Raw genomic sequence first — 14,170 nt, forward strand, 5'->3', positions numbered from 1 at the left:
TTCGTCCTGAAATTTGAAGTAGTACCTATACAATGGGCGGTGTGTGATGACCCGTCCTTATCCCCCTGGACGAAATCTTCAACATTTGGTTCCATTGCGATGATCGACTCCAAGTAATGTCCTTATCATGAGTAAATTCACAGCGGAAGACATAATTTGTACCTGAGAATAACATGCTTTAAAATGTCAACATAAAGTTGGTGAGATATATAAGTTTGATGCTAGAAGCGTTATAACTATGGACCACCAGATTTCATATGTAAACATTTTAATAAAAATATTCTAAGTGGTTGAGCACTTGGTAACCATACTTAACATTTAATCACGTCGCATATTCCCTTTATTATGAAATCTTACTACACTGTACCAAGTATAGTCACGAAACGAAGTACTGTGCAACCGTTGAATACTGGTCGTCCAGTCCGGTTGGGGTTGTCAGGCCCGATAGATCTATCAACAGGATTCGCGTTTACAATACCGCTGTAAATAACAGTTACCAAGCTACAGGGAAGTATGCCAGTGGTACAACTCAACGTAGAATATATTTTTCAGTTACTTGTGTCCATAACGTAATACATAAAATACATGTATTCTCATCCCAAAAATATTTAGAGTTTAAAAGGGACTATATACTCACCTAATGTATTTTGTAGTAAAAATACATATATCATCAATGAACATGTGTAAGGTTGGCCTCGGATTCACGAACCTATATTATTCATATATTTATTAAAGCATAAACTTGAAATCGAAAATTGTACATATATTACTAGTGATATAGTTGTTATAATTAATAACTTATAGTTTTATTAATTAATTAAGTACATTTATCTTATATACTTTTAATAAATAATTAGAGTTAATAAAGATGTTAAAAATAATAATTTTGGTTAATATCAAATGTCACTTTATTTGTGGTAATATTGATGGTGATAATGATAATATTAAAATGATAGTAATAAAAATTGTAAATTTTATTAAAAAAAAATCTTAATGATAATAATAATACTTTTAATAATAATGACGATAAAATAATGTTTGTATAAAAATTGTGTCGAGGATAATAATACTAATGGTACGGATAGTAATACTAACTTTAAAAATAATCTTTTTACTATCCATGAAAATAAATTTAATATTAACAATACCATTAATCAGTTTATAATAATGATAATAATTATAATACTAGTGATAATAACATTAATAATAATACTGATAAAAATTTTAGTAATGATAATACTAATAAGTTTTAGTTAATATTACTTATAATAATAATGATAATAATATTCATAATATTACTTGTAGTGATAACAATTAGTAACACAATAATGACATAGTTAATAATAATAATAATAATGATAATAATAATTTTTGATACTTATAATAATATTTATACTACTAATAACAATAAATGTAGTAATAATTGATTAAATGAGTAACTACCTCAATTAAATGGCTAAAAAAATATATATAAAACATGCTTCAAGTCAGACTCGAACATACGACTCCTTGATATCCCACAAACACACACAGCCATTGATCCAAGTCAGTTTTTCTGAATTTTAACCCTTCTTAATTTTTATATCCCGTTTTCGTTTCCATTCGGCCCAACCTCAGGAAAAGGCTACGGCCCAACATCCCAACCACACTTGGCCCAACAATTCTCAAGTCCAATATCTAAAACTCACAGCCCAGTCTCTAAATCGATTACAGGCCGATGATTGTAGGGTTTTCATCTTCGAAGGAGTATTAAACATAATTGTTTTTAACAGTCATTATTCCATCCGCTTTTAAGAAAAGAAAAGTGTCGGTGTTTGAGTGATAGCAACCGAAAGGGAAAAAGGAAAAGGTATCAACCACTTCTCTTTATTTACAGTAATGTTAATAGGAGCACAACATCACAGAATCGATGTATCGGTTGAATGAATGAAAAAAATTCAGCGTGCTGTATTGCAAAACAGGTTACCGGTTGGTTTGGGGTTTGATGGTGATCTTGGCGGCCTGGTTCGAAGGAGAAGAAACAGAAATAGTTGGGTTTCTTGTGTGGGTTCGTTGGTAACAGGAAACAGGGAAATCAATTGTAAGTTATTTGGTTGTTCTTGGATAATTCTTGAGCAGGAAGATAATCATAATAAAGAGGATTTGCAGGTGGGTTTCGATCAAGACAGAAAACGTATGAGTGCAGCTGCAGCATATTATGATCAAAGATATTGCAGGCTATAGTGCTCGAACCAGAATGATATGAACACACAGATTAATCCGAACAGTAGCAGTATCACATAGTAATTCGTGATGGTTTTGGGTGATGCCCACGGTGGCAGCCGTGATAAAAGAGAAGAGGAAGAAGATGGGAGAGGGGTGAAGATATATATATGTAGAGAGAGAGATGGTTGTAGGGTTCTTAGTGATAGTGGTGTGACGGTCGAGGTGGTTTCGTTGGTATTAAACAGAAACATGAATATAACCGTGAATGAACAAAAGAAATATATAGATGTTGTAGGTGGTTTCAATGGTTGACTGATTGTTCTTGTGGTTCTTTCAAAAACCGAAAACGGGAAAGAAACATATAGTGAGAGAGAAGAGGGATTTGAGGGTGATCAAAACTTGTGGTAGGGTGTGGGTTTGTTCGCGACAGGAACACCCGGAAGTTGAAGCCGAAGGTAGTTGTTTGTTTGGGGGTTCAATGGTGGTGAAGTGATGACCAGTGATGATGTTAGAGGGCGATGAAAGGTGGCCATGGAAGGTGTTGATTGGTGTTGGAGAAGTGAATGATTCTTTTTTTTCATCACAAAGGAATGGTTGATTGATACATAATGGCTGTGAGAATATCTATCTTTAATGGAGACAACAGAAAAAAAATAAAAATATAAAAAGTTGAAACTGACTTGTAACAAGTTTTGGAATGGAAATCGTATATGTGATTTTTGATAACAATATGGTCAACAATTAAGGGAACAAATTACACAGATTACGATATAAAATAGAATTTGCATTCATCAATAATTATATTGGTATAAATTTACGTTATAATCAGATATATAATTAAGTATTAAAAGTAATGATGCTATTATTATCATTTTCTTATTAAACCTGTTATTGTTCTTATTAATATTAGTATTATTATTATAAGTGTAAATAATATTATCATCATTAGTACATTAGTACTTATTAATATTAGTTAAAGTTAATAAACAAATAATAATTTAGTAACTAATAAGTATATGTTATATATATACATATCCATATACAACTAAACGTTCGTGAATCGTCAGGCATGGTCAAAAGGGTAACTAGTTATCCGATTAGAGATTTCAAACTTTCTAGACTCAATCTTAAGGTTTTTGCTTATCGTGTCGGAGACATATAGAAGATAAGGTTTAAATTTGGTCGAAAATTTCCGGGTCGTTACAGTACCCACCCGTTAAAGAAATTTCGTCCCCGAAATTTGGTAGAGGTTGTCATAAATAACCATAGGAATGTTTTCATGACAGTTATGAGGTGATAATGGAGTTTTATTAACATTGAGTGATGTAGATAAAACGACTCGATCATGTGAAGCGCACAAGTGAAGTTATCACAAAAGAGTGATATGAGTAAATATGGAATTGTTTTAACCGATGACGTGATTAGGATTGATTTCCGGATTTTAAGGGATTCAGAGAAAATCTTACATAATAAGATTTGGTTCTTCAGCGATCAGAATCTTCTTTGATTTAATATGGCAATCTGTTTTGGTTTCTCTGTCGGATATTTCTCTATAAATCCATCTCCTTCCCGTCCTCGAGTCAAACGAGCAATGGTCCGGAATCCGTAGGTATGAGATTTGGAATGAACATAGCTAATGCTCTTAGAAAGAATTGGTAATGGCACGATTTTGATTTGTCAAATTACCAGAGCATCCAGGAAAATAGAACTATCAAGATGATTTGTTCTTAATATGTTTCGGAATTGGATAGAATGTAAGAGCCGTGTAACATGGCATATGATGACGGTACTGTGAATCATCACATTCCATTAGAAACTTAACATGACTTACTGTAATATAATGAAGTTGATCAAGTTTCATTATATTATACTAATTCATGCATCAGTTCCCAACACTACTCCAAAACATTCATATTTAAACTCGAGGATTTTAGAACTTATAAACTAACACAGTTTATTTTATGTTGTAACGCAGATGTTACGGAGTGGTAAATGTTTTCAGATATAGGTAGTTGTGAAAATATCTCCAGAAATATGGAGAATATGTATAACGGAAGATATGAAGATATCTTATAATATCTAAGATAAGATGATGATGAAGAATATCATTCGGGAAAGGTTTAAAATAAAGAGTAGGGTTCTTACTAACGGTTTCAGCAGGTACTGAATCGTTTGGATTCTTTGAAATCAAACTTATCCTTTGTGATTTGTCCACAACCTCCTTCATACTTTACTCAATTCGTTTTCCAATTCTCAACCTTCTCTTTTTCTGAGCTTTACCAACATACTGTATTTTATCGTCAAACTTTTGACTGTTAAAGTCGTTTACAGTTTTTGCTGCTTCATCAGCATCTCAAGAACTACTTCATAGTCCAGGATGTTTTTCAGAAACTTCACATTCGAAATATGTAATTATTAGGGATAGACGTTTTCAGTATAACTGGGAGAATTTTTTACGAGATTTTCAAAATACTGATTACGGATTTCGCCAAAGAGATAACGAGTTGCTGGTACGTCTGCTGATGATGTTGTGAAATAGGTTCTCCGGTAACAACGGCGAAAGGACAAAGTATAAATATCGAGATTATAATAGGAGTAGTCTCACTGAGAAGTCGAAGTGGAGCTGTGACAAAATTAGCTTCCTGAAAAGAAATTGTAGGGTTGTTTTTGCTAATAAATGACAAAGGATTCAACACGATATGTGTTAAACTATGAGTTTGGATTCGAAAGTTTTTCAGGTGCATAAATCTTTTCTTCCGTAGATGAAGTGCGGTTGGTTCATCTTTCCGATCGAGATGTTTTCAAGATCCATGAAAAGTTGTGAGTGCGAATTGTAATCGTCAAGATACGAATCAAGTGGCAAACTTGAAGATTAGTTTAGTTTCATATGTGATAATCAATATTTTAATTCATTTTACTTGTCCATAGTTAGCAGTCTATTAGTCTGATTGTCCAATAGTTCAACAGTTCAATATATTCATATATGATTTAATATACATAATTAATACGTATCGTGACCCGTGTACCGGTCTCAGTGTCGATCACAACTCAAAGTATATATATATATTTTGGAATCAACTCCGACCCTGTATAGCCAACTCCCACCTTCACATATAGAGTGTCTACAGTTGTTCCGAAATATATATATAGATGGGTCAATATGATAAGTCGAAACCTTGTATACGTGTCCCGTTATTTAAAGTGCATAAAATAAATAAATGTATATCATGACCCATTATACAACGTGTTGTCTCAGAATTAATCCGACGTATTGTTGTACATGTGTCCCGACGGTATGTAAAGTGCAGAAATTAAATAACAATAAATAAAATTGCGAGAATGTAAATTGCGATAAATTAAATGTTAGCCGGGAACAGTTAGCTAGGAACAGTTAGCGTGGATTCCTAACAATATTTCAATTAGTTAATTCGTCTGTTTCTAACAAATTTTATTTTGTCCAATGTTTTCTTCTTTATGCCACTTGTTGGATTCTGATAGGTCAAAATCCGAATATGAAGTTTGAATGGAAATGGTTATTTTGGGGTGAGCGAATACGAATATCGGTGGTTGTAAGTAGGATAATAGATGACCGTTGAATCAGATTCGAAGAATGTACAGTGTAACTTATTAATGTGAAATCTAAATATTCTTCGGGTACTACCCACCCGTTAAAATATTTTCATCATTAACAATTTGTACGAGAGAATTTTTAATTACAATCTTTATGAAAATATACTTGCATATATATTTTCATCGGATGTAAATCTTGGATTTGATGAGTCAATAAGATATTAAACTCATTTGTTTTATCATTAATACTGGATTACATGATCTCTAAAACATTAGAGATTTCATAATCACCATGTCGAACGAAGATATATGAGGTAGAACGTTACGTAAAGCGAAGGTAATCGATGTAGGACGATATATAGAACGAAGATTATGCTTGAAGTACAAATGATGATATTGAGGCATATGATGTTGATATCCGAGGTACAGATCATGACGTTGAGATTTATGATGTGATTGTGGTTGGTGTGATAAGAGTATTGTCGGCGTTGATGACGATGATTCGGATTATGCTGCTGGTGCTGCTGCTGGTGTTTGTAATTCCTCCGCACCAGATTCTCCAATACCATTACTCGAGCACGTAGTTCGTTGACTTCTGATATTATGTCGGAATGATTGAAGATTGAAACGAGCGGGTAAGTAAGATTCGAAATATAGGATAATATATAATCGTAACGGAATACTCTAGAAATGATAGGGTGAATGGTTTCTCAAACAGGTTCACGGTAAGCGTTTCAGGTTCATCGCCAAAAGGACAGTTTGGTGGATGGAAAGGATTCTTGATGTGAAATGATTTTCAAATAAAAGATGATATTCTAACTTCATAGAATATCTATATATATAATACTAAAGATTTTGTAGACTACGGAGGAAGTTACGGCATATGCAGGCAAATCTACAGATGCGCTAAGATAGGAATTATCAGATACGCAAAGATATGAATTTTGTCTATACACTATCGATGCACTAAATGCAATAAGACGTGTCTAGACTTAGGGATGATGAGCAGGTAATTCCTAAGGATGATAAGCAGATGATTTCCGACTAGAATGATAAGCAAAACTTTTGACGGGCAGACACGGTCAAAGTCCAGACTCACTTAATGTATCCTAACAACTACCAGTTAGACACACTAATGCAAGGCCTGGTTCGCTAAGACCAACGCTCTGATACCATCTGTGACGACCCGTCCTTATCCCCCTGGACGAAATCTTCAACATTTGGTTCCATTGCGATGATCGACTCCAAGTAATGTCCTTATCATGAGTAAATGCACAGCGGAAGACATAATTTGTACCTGAGAATAACATGCTTTAAAATGTCAACATAAAGTTGGTGAGATATATAAGTTTGATGCTAGCAGCGTTATAACTATGGACCACAAGATTTCATATGTAAACATTTTAATAAAAATATTCTAAGTGGTTGAGCACTTGGTAACCATACTTAACATTTAATCACGTCGCATATTCCCTTTATTATGAAATCTTACTACACTGTACCAAGTATAGTCACGAAACGAAGTACTGTGCAACCGTTGAATACTGGTCGTCCAGTCCGGTTGGGGTTGTCAGGCCCGATAGATCTATCAACAGGATTCGCGTTTACAATACCGCTGTAAATAACAGTTACCAAGCTACAGGGAAGTATGCCAGTGGTACAACTCAACGTAGAATATATTTTTCAGTTACTTGTGTCCATAACGTAATACATAAAATACATGTATTCTCATCCCAAAAATATTTAGAGTTTAAAAGGGACTATATACTCACCTAATGTATTTTGTAGTAAAAATACATATATCATCAATGAACATGTGTAAGGTTGGCCTCGGATTCACGAACCTATATTATTCATATATTTATTAAAGCATAAACTTGAAATCGAAAATTGTACATATATTACTAGTGATATAGTTGTTATAATTAATAACTTATAGTTTTATTAATTAATTAAGTACATTTATCTTATATACTTTTAATAAATAATTAGAGTTAATAAAGATGTTAAAAATAATAATTTTGGTTAATATCAAATGTCACTTTATTTGTGGTAATATTGATGGTGATAATGATAATATTAAAATGATAGTAATAAAAATTGTAAATTTTATTAAAAAAAAATCTTAATGATAATAATAATACTTTTAATAATAATGACGATAAAATAATGTTTGTATAAAAATTGTGTCGAGGATAATAATACTAATGGTACGGATAGTAATACTAACTTTAAAAATAATCTTTTTACTATCCATGAAAATAAATTTAATATTAACAATACCATTAATCAGTTTATAATAATGATAATAATTATAATACTAGTGATAATAACATTAATAATAATACTGATAAAAATTTTAGTAATGATAATACTAATAAGTTTTAGTTAATATTACTTATAATAATAATGATAATAATATTCATAATATTACTTGTAGTGATAACAATTAGTAACACAATAATGACATAGTTAATAATAATAATAATAATGATAATAATAATTTTTGATACTTATAATAATATTTATACTACTAATAACAATAAATGTAGTAATAATTGATTAAATGAGTAACTACCTCAATTAAATGGCTAAAAAAATATATATAAAACATGCTTCAAGTCAGACTCGAACATACGACTCCTTGATATCCCACAAACACACACAGCCATTGATCCAAGTCAGTTTTTCTGAATTTTAACCCTTCTTAATTTTTATATCCCGTTTTCGTTTCCATTCGGCCCAACCTCAGGAAAAGGCTACGGCCCAACATCCCAACCACACTTGGCCCAACAATTCTCAAGTCCAATATCTAAAACTCACAGCCCAGTCTCTAAATCGATTACAGGCCGATGATTGTAGGGTTTTCATCTTCGAAGGAGTATTAAACATAATTGTTTTTAACAGTCATTATTCCATCCGCTTTTAAGAAAAGAAAAGTGTCGGTGTTTGAGTGATAGCAACCGAAAGGGAAAAAGGAAAAGGTATCAACCACTTCTCTTTATTTACAGTAATGTTAATAGGAGCACAACATCACAGAATCGATGTATCGGTTGAATGAATGAAAAAAATTCAGCGTGCTGTATTGCAAAACAGGTTACCGGTTGGTTTGGGGTTTGATGGTGATCTTGGCGGCCTGGTTCGAAGGAGAAGAAACAGAAATAGTTGGGTTTCTTGTGTGGGTTCGTTGGTAACAGGAAACAGGGAAATCAATTGTAAGTTATTTGGTTGTTCTTGGATAATTCTTGAGCAGGAAGATAATCATAATAAAGAGGATTTGCAGGTGGGTTTCGATCAAGACAGAAAACGTATGAGTGCAGCTGCAGCATATTATGATCAAAGATATTGCAGGCTATAGTGCTCGAACCAGAATGATATGAACACACAGATTAATCCGAACAGTAGCAGTATCACATAGTAATTCGTGATGGTTTTGGGTGATGCCCACGGTGGCAGCCGTGATAAAAGAGAAGAGGAAGAAGATGGGAGAGGGGTGAAGATATATATATGTAGAGAGAGAGATGGTTGTAGGGTTCTTGGTGATAGTGGTGTGACGGTCGAGGTGGTTTCGTTGGTATTAAACAGAAACATGAATATAACCGTGAATGAACAAAAGAAATATATAGATGTTGCAGGTGGTTTCAATGGTTGACTGATTGTTCTTGTGGTTCTTTCAAAAACCGAAAACGGGAAAGAAACATATAGTGAGAGAGAAGAGGGATTTGAGGGTGATCAAAACTTGTGGTAGGGTGTGGGTTTGTTCGCGACAGGAACACCCGGTAGTTGAAGCCGAAGGTAGTTGTTTGTTTGGGGGTTCAATGGTGGTGAAGTGATGACCAGTGATGATGTTAGAGGGCGATGAAAGGTGGCCATGGAAGGTGTTGATTGGTGTTGGAGAAGTGAATGATTCTTTTTTTTCATCACAAAGGAATGGTTGATTGATACATAATGGCAGTGAGAATATCTATCTTTAATGGAGACAACAGAAAAAAATAAAAATATAAAAAGTTGAAACTGACTTGTAACAAGTTTTGGAATGGAAATCGTATATGTGATTTTTGATAACAATATGGTCAACAATTAAGGGAACAAATTACACAGATTACGATATAAAATAGAATTTGCATTCATCAATAATTATATTGGTATAAATTTACGTTATAATCAGATATATAATTAAGTATTAAAAGTAATGATGCTATTATTATCATTTTCTTATTAAACCTGTTATTGTTCTTATTAATATTAGTATTATTATTATAAGTGTAAATAATATTATCATCATTAGTACATTAGTACTTATTAATATTAGTTAAAGTTAATAAACAAATAATAATTTAGTAACTAATAAGTATATGTTATATATATACATATCCATATACAACTAAACGTTCGTGAATCGTCAGGCATGGTCAAAAGGGTAACTAGTTATCCGATTAGAGATTTCAAACTTTCTAGACTCAATCTTAAGGTTTTTGCTTATCGTGTCGGAGACATATAGAAGATAAGGTTTAAATTTGGTCGGAAATTTCCGGGTCGTTACACGGTGTTTGTAAACAGATGTGGATACTTCTGTTTCATCTGATCCTCTCTTTCCCAAGTGAACTCAGGACCTCTTCGAGCATTCCAACGAACCCTAACTATAGGTATGTTGCTTTGCTTGAGCCGTTTGACTTCACGATCCATGATTTCGATGGGCTCTTCTATAAAATGCAGTTTCTCGTCGATTTGGATTTCTTCAAGAGGAACAGTGAGGTCTTCTTTTGCAAGGCATTTCCTTAGGTTCAAGATGTGAAAGGTATTGTGTACTCCAGCAAGTTGTTGTGGTAGCTTAAGTTGATAAGCCACCGATCCAATACGTTTAATGATCTTGAATGGTCCTACGTATCTTGGGTTCAATTTACCCCTCTTACCAAAGCGTATCTGTGACAACCCGGAAATTTTTGACCAAATTTAAACTTTATCTTTAAATGATTTAATGTTTTCGACACGATAAGCAAAGTCTGTAATGTTGAGTCACGAAAGTTTTGGAACTATATTCATGTAATCAATTATTCTTTGACTATTCTTGAAGATTCACGAATAATATATATAACTTAATGTGCATATATATATATATATATATATATATATATATATATATATATATATATATATATATATATATATATATATATATATATATATATATATATATATATATATATATATATATATATATATGATTTCAAGTTATTTAGTAAACGATAGTAACATTCGATTATTGATTCGATTGATATTTAGATAAGTTAACTAAAACGTTGAAGATGAACCAGTAAAACACTAATTTGCTACAGTATTTTCGAATTGCTACAGTACCCGAAAAGCTACAATGTTTTCGAAAATCACTATTTGCTACAGTAAAAAACTTTTAGTTTATTGATAATTTAAGAACTTTGCTACAGTAAAACACTAAAAAAACTTTGCTACAGTAACTTTGCTACATTAAAACACTATTTCAAAATGAAAATGTATATATGTATATGTATATACTACGAGACGATGATTTATAGAAGTAAATGACCAAAACGCTTGAATGTTTAAGATACACTTTGAGTGATATAGTTTATTGATAATTTAAGACTATATTTTAATAAAGGTTAGTGCACGAAAGGACGTTCAAAAAACCGGAACCGGGACATAAGTCGCGTGATGACGTACGAATTATCGGAACAAAAATTACAAGTCAACTATGCACGTGAATTTAATATAATATATAATTAATTATATAAATTATATATTATAAATATAATTAATAAATATGTCGACAAGCGAAGGACAAAAACATTTGTGTGTTGTCATAACTTCCCATGTGATCGCATGGGAAATGGCTTGGGAAGCCATGCGATCGCATGGCACCCTTTTGCTGGCCACATCTATAAATTCGCGATTTCTGTTTCTGATTCATTCATATATCTATCTCTCGACTCTCTCTAAATATGTATATATATATATATATATATATATATATATATATATATTATTAATATTAAGATTATTATTATTAATCTTTTTATTAATAGTATTAGTATTATTATTTTTACGATACAAAAATAATAATATACATAAAATATTACGACGGAGTGATGTCTAAATGATTTCAAAACGAGTTTTCGAGCAAGCTAGAGCTAAGGAAATTATGGGCTATTGCCATGGAGGTTATGGGTAATGTTCATGGGTAATTTTTGCAAGTCAAACCTAGTGTTTATCATCTCCGTTACGTCTACGTACTTTCCTGCAATATTGAATCACAATATTGATACGTTGAGATCTACGGTTATTTGGTAATCCGAGTTCCGGTCACATTTTGGTAAACGACTTTATATGCTGCTAAGGTGAGTTTCATTTGCTCCCTTTTTAATTGCTTTTGCAATCTATATTTTTGGGCTGAGAATACATGCACTTTATTTTAAACACAATGGACACGAGTATATACTAAATTCTATACTGAGTTTGAACCGAAAATCCCTTAGCTTTGGTAACTAGTAACTGCCAGTTATAAGAACTGGTGGGCGCGAGTAGTAGTATATGGATCCATAGGGCTTGATATACCCGTCCGAGCTAGAGCACTCGCCTTTTAACAGATGTATGCTATTTGAGAAGCGTACATGTTGGTTTGCATTTATTATTAAGATGATTATACAAAGGGTATAAATTATATATACGTTAAGTTTAGTTACCAGGGTGCTCAATTTTGTAGAATATTTTGATAAACGTTTCTGGATGAAACAACTGAAATCTTGTGATCCACCTTTATATACAGATTATATGAAACAATAAAACTATGAACTCACCAACCTTTGTGTTGACACTTGTTAGCATGTTTATTCTCAGGTTTCCTAGAAGTCTTCCGCTGTTTGCTTATGTGTTAGACAAGCTATGTGCATGGAGTCTTACATGACATATTTTTCAAGGAAACGTTGCATTCACCAAATCATCACCATGTATCTTATTTTGACTGCATTGTCAACGGAAGTATTATTGTAAACTATTATTTACGGTGATTGTCTATATGTAGAAATCATCAGATGTTGAAAACCTTTTATTTAAATATTCATTTATGGTGTGCCTTTTTAAAAAGAATGCAATGTTTACAAAACGTATCATATAGAGGTCAAATACCTCACAATGAAATCGATGAATGACGTGTTCGTCCATATGGATTTGGAGCGATCATCACAGTATCACACCTTTCCAAGGTGACACCTTAAACATAACCATGTCATCAACCTAAAATTCTAACGGCTTCCTTCGAACATCAGCATAGCTCTTTTGACGACTTTGGGCGGTCTTCAATCTCTCCTTGATTTGCACAATCTTTTCAGTAGTCTCCTGTATGATCTCGAGACCAGTTAGTTATCAGTCTCCTACTTCATTCCAACAGATAGGGGATCTACACTTCCTTCCGTAAAGTACTTCAAATGGTGCAGCGTTAATACTCGTATGGTAACTATTGTTATACGAGAATTCTGCTAATGGTAGATATTTATCCCATCCATTTCCGAAATCGATCACACATGCTCTAAGCATGTCTTCAAGAGTCTGAATGGTCCTTTCACTTTGCTAATCGGTCTGAGGATGATATGCAGTGCTCATATCCAGACGAGTCCCTAGAGCTTCATGTAGTGATTGCCAAAATCTTGACGTAAACCGACTGTCACGATCGAATATAATGGAGATAGGTACTCCATGTCTTGAAACAACTTCCTTCATATATAATCGTACCAATTTCTCCATCTTATCCATTTCCTTCATAGGTAGGAAATGTGCAGATTTGGTGAGACGATCGACAATTACCCAAATGGTGTCATAACCCCATGCAGTCTTTGGTAGCTTAGTGATGAAATCCATGGTGATACATTCCCATTTCCATTCTGGGATTTCTGGTTGTTGAAGCAGACCTGACGGTTTCTGATGTTCCGCCTTGACTTTGGAGCAAGTCAAACATTCTCCAATGTATGTTGCAATATCAGCCTTCAAATTCGGCCACCAAAAGTGTGCTTTTAGATCTTGATACATCTTTCCAGCTCCTGGATGTATCGAGTATCTCATCTTATGTGCCTCATCCAAAACCAATTTTCTTAACCCTTTAAACTTCGGTACCCAAATGCGTCCAGCGAAGTATCGGGTTCTGTCTTCACATGTAACAAGCTGTTTATCTAACTCTTTAAGCATCTCATTTCCAAAGTTTTCTTCAGAAAGAGATCCTTGTTGAGCCTCCTTAATTTGGGTAGTGAGGTTCGTACGAATCTTCATATTCATTGCTCGTACTCGAATCGGCTCTCTTTCCTTCCTGCTTAAAGTATCTGCTACTACATTTGCCTTCCCAGGATGATAGCGAATTTCACAATCATAG

Source organism: Rutidosis leptorrhynchoides, chromosome 6 (assembly GCF_046630445.1).
Source record: "Rutidosis leptorrhynchoides isolate AG116_Rl617_1_P2 chromosome 6, CSIRO_AGI_Rlap_v1, whole genome shotgun sequence".
In the NCBI taxonomy this organism is placed as follows: Eukaryota; Viridiplantae; Streptophyta; class Magnoliopsida; order Asterales; family Asteraceae; genus Rutidosis; species Rutidosis leptorrhynchoides.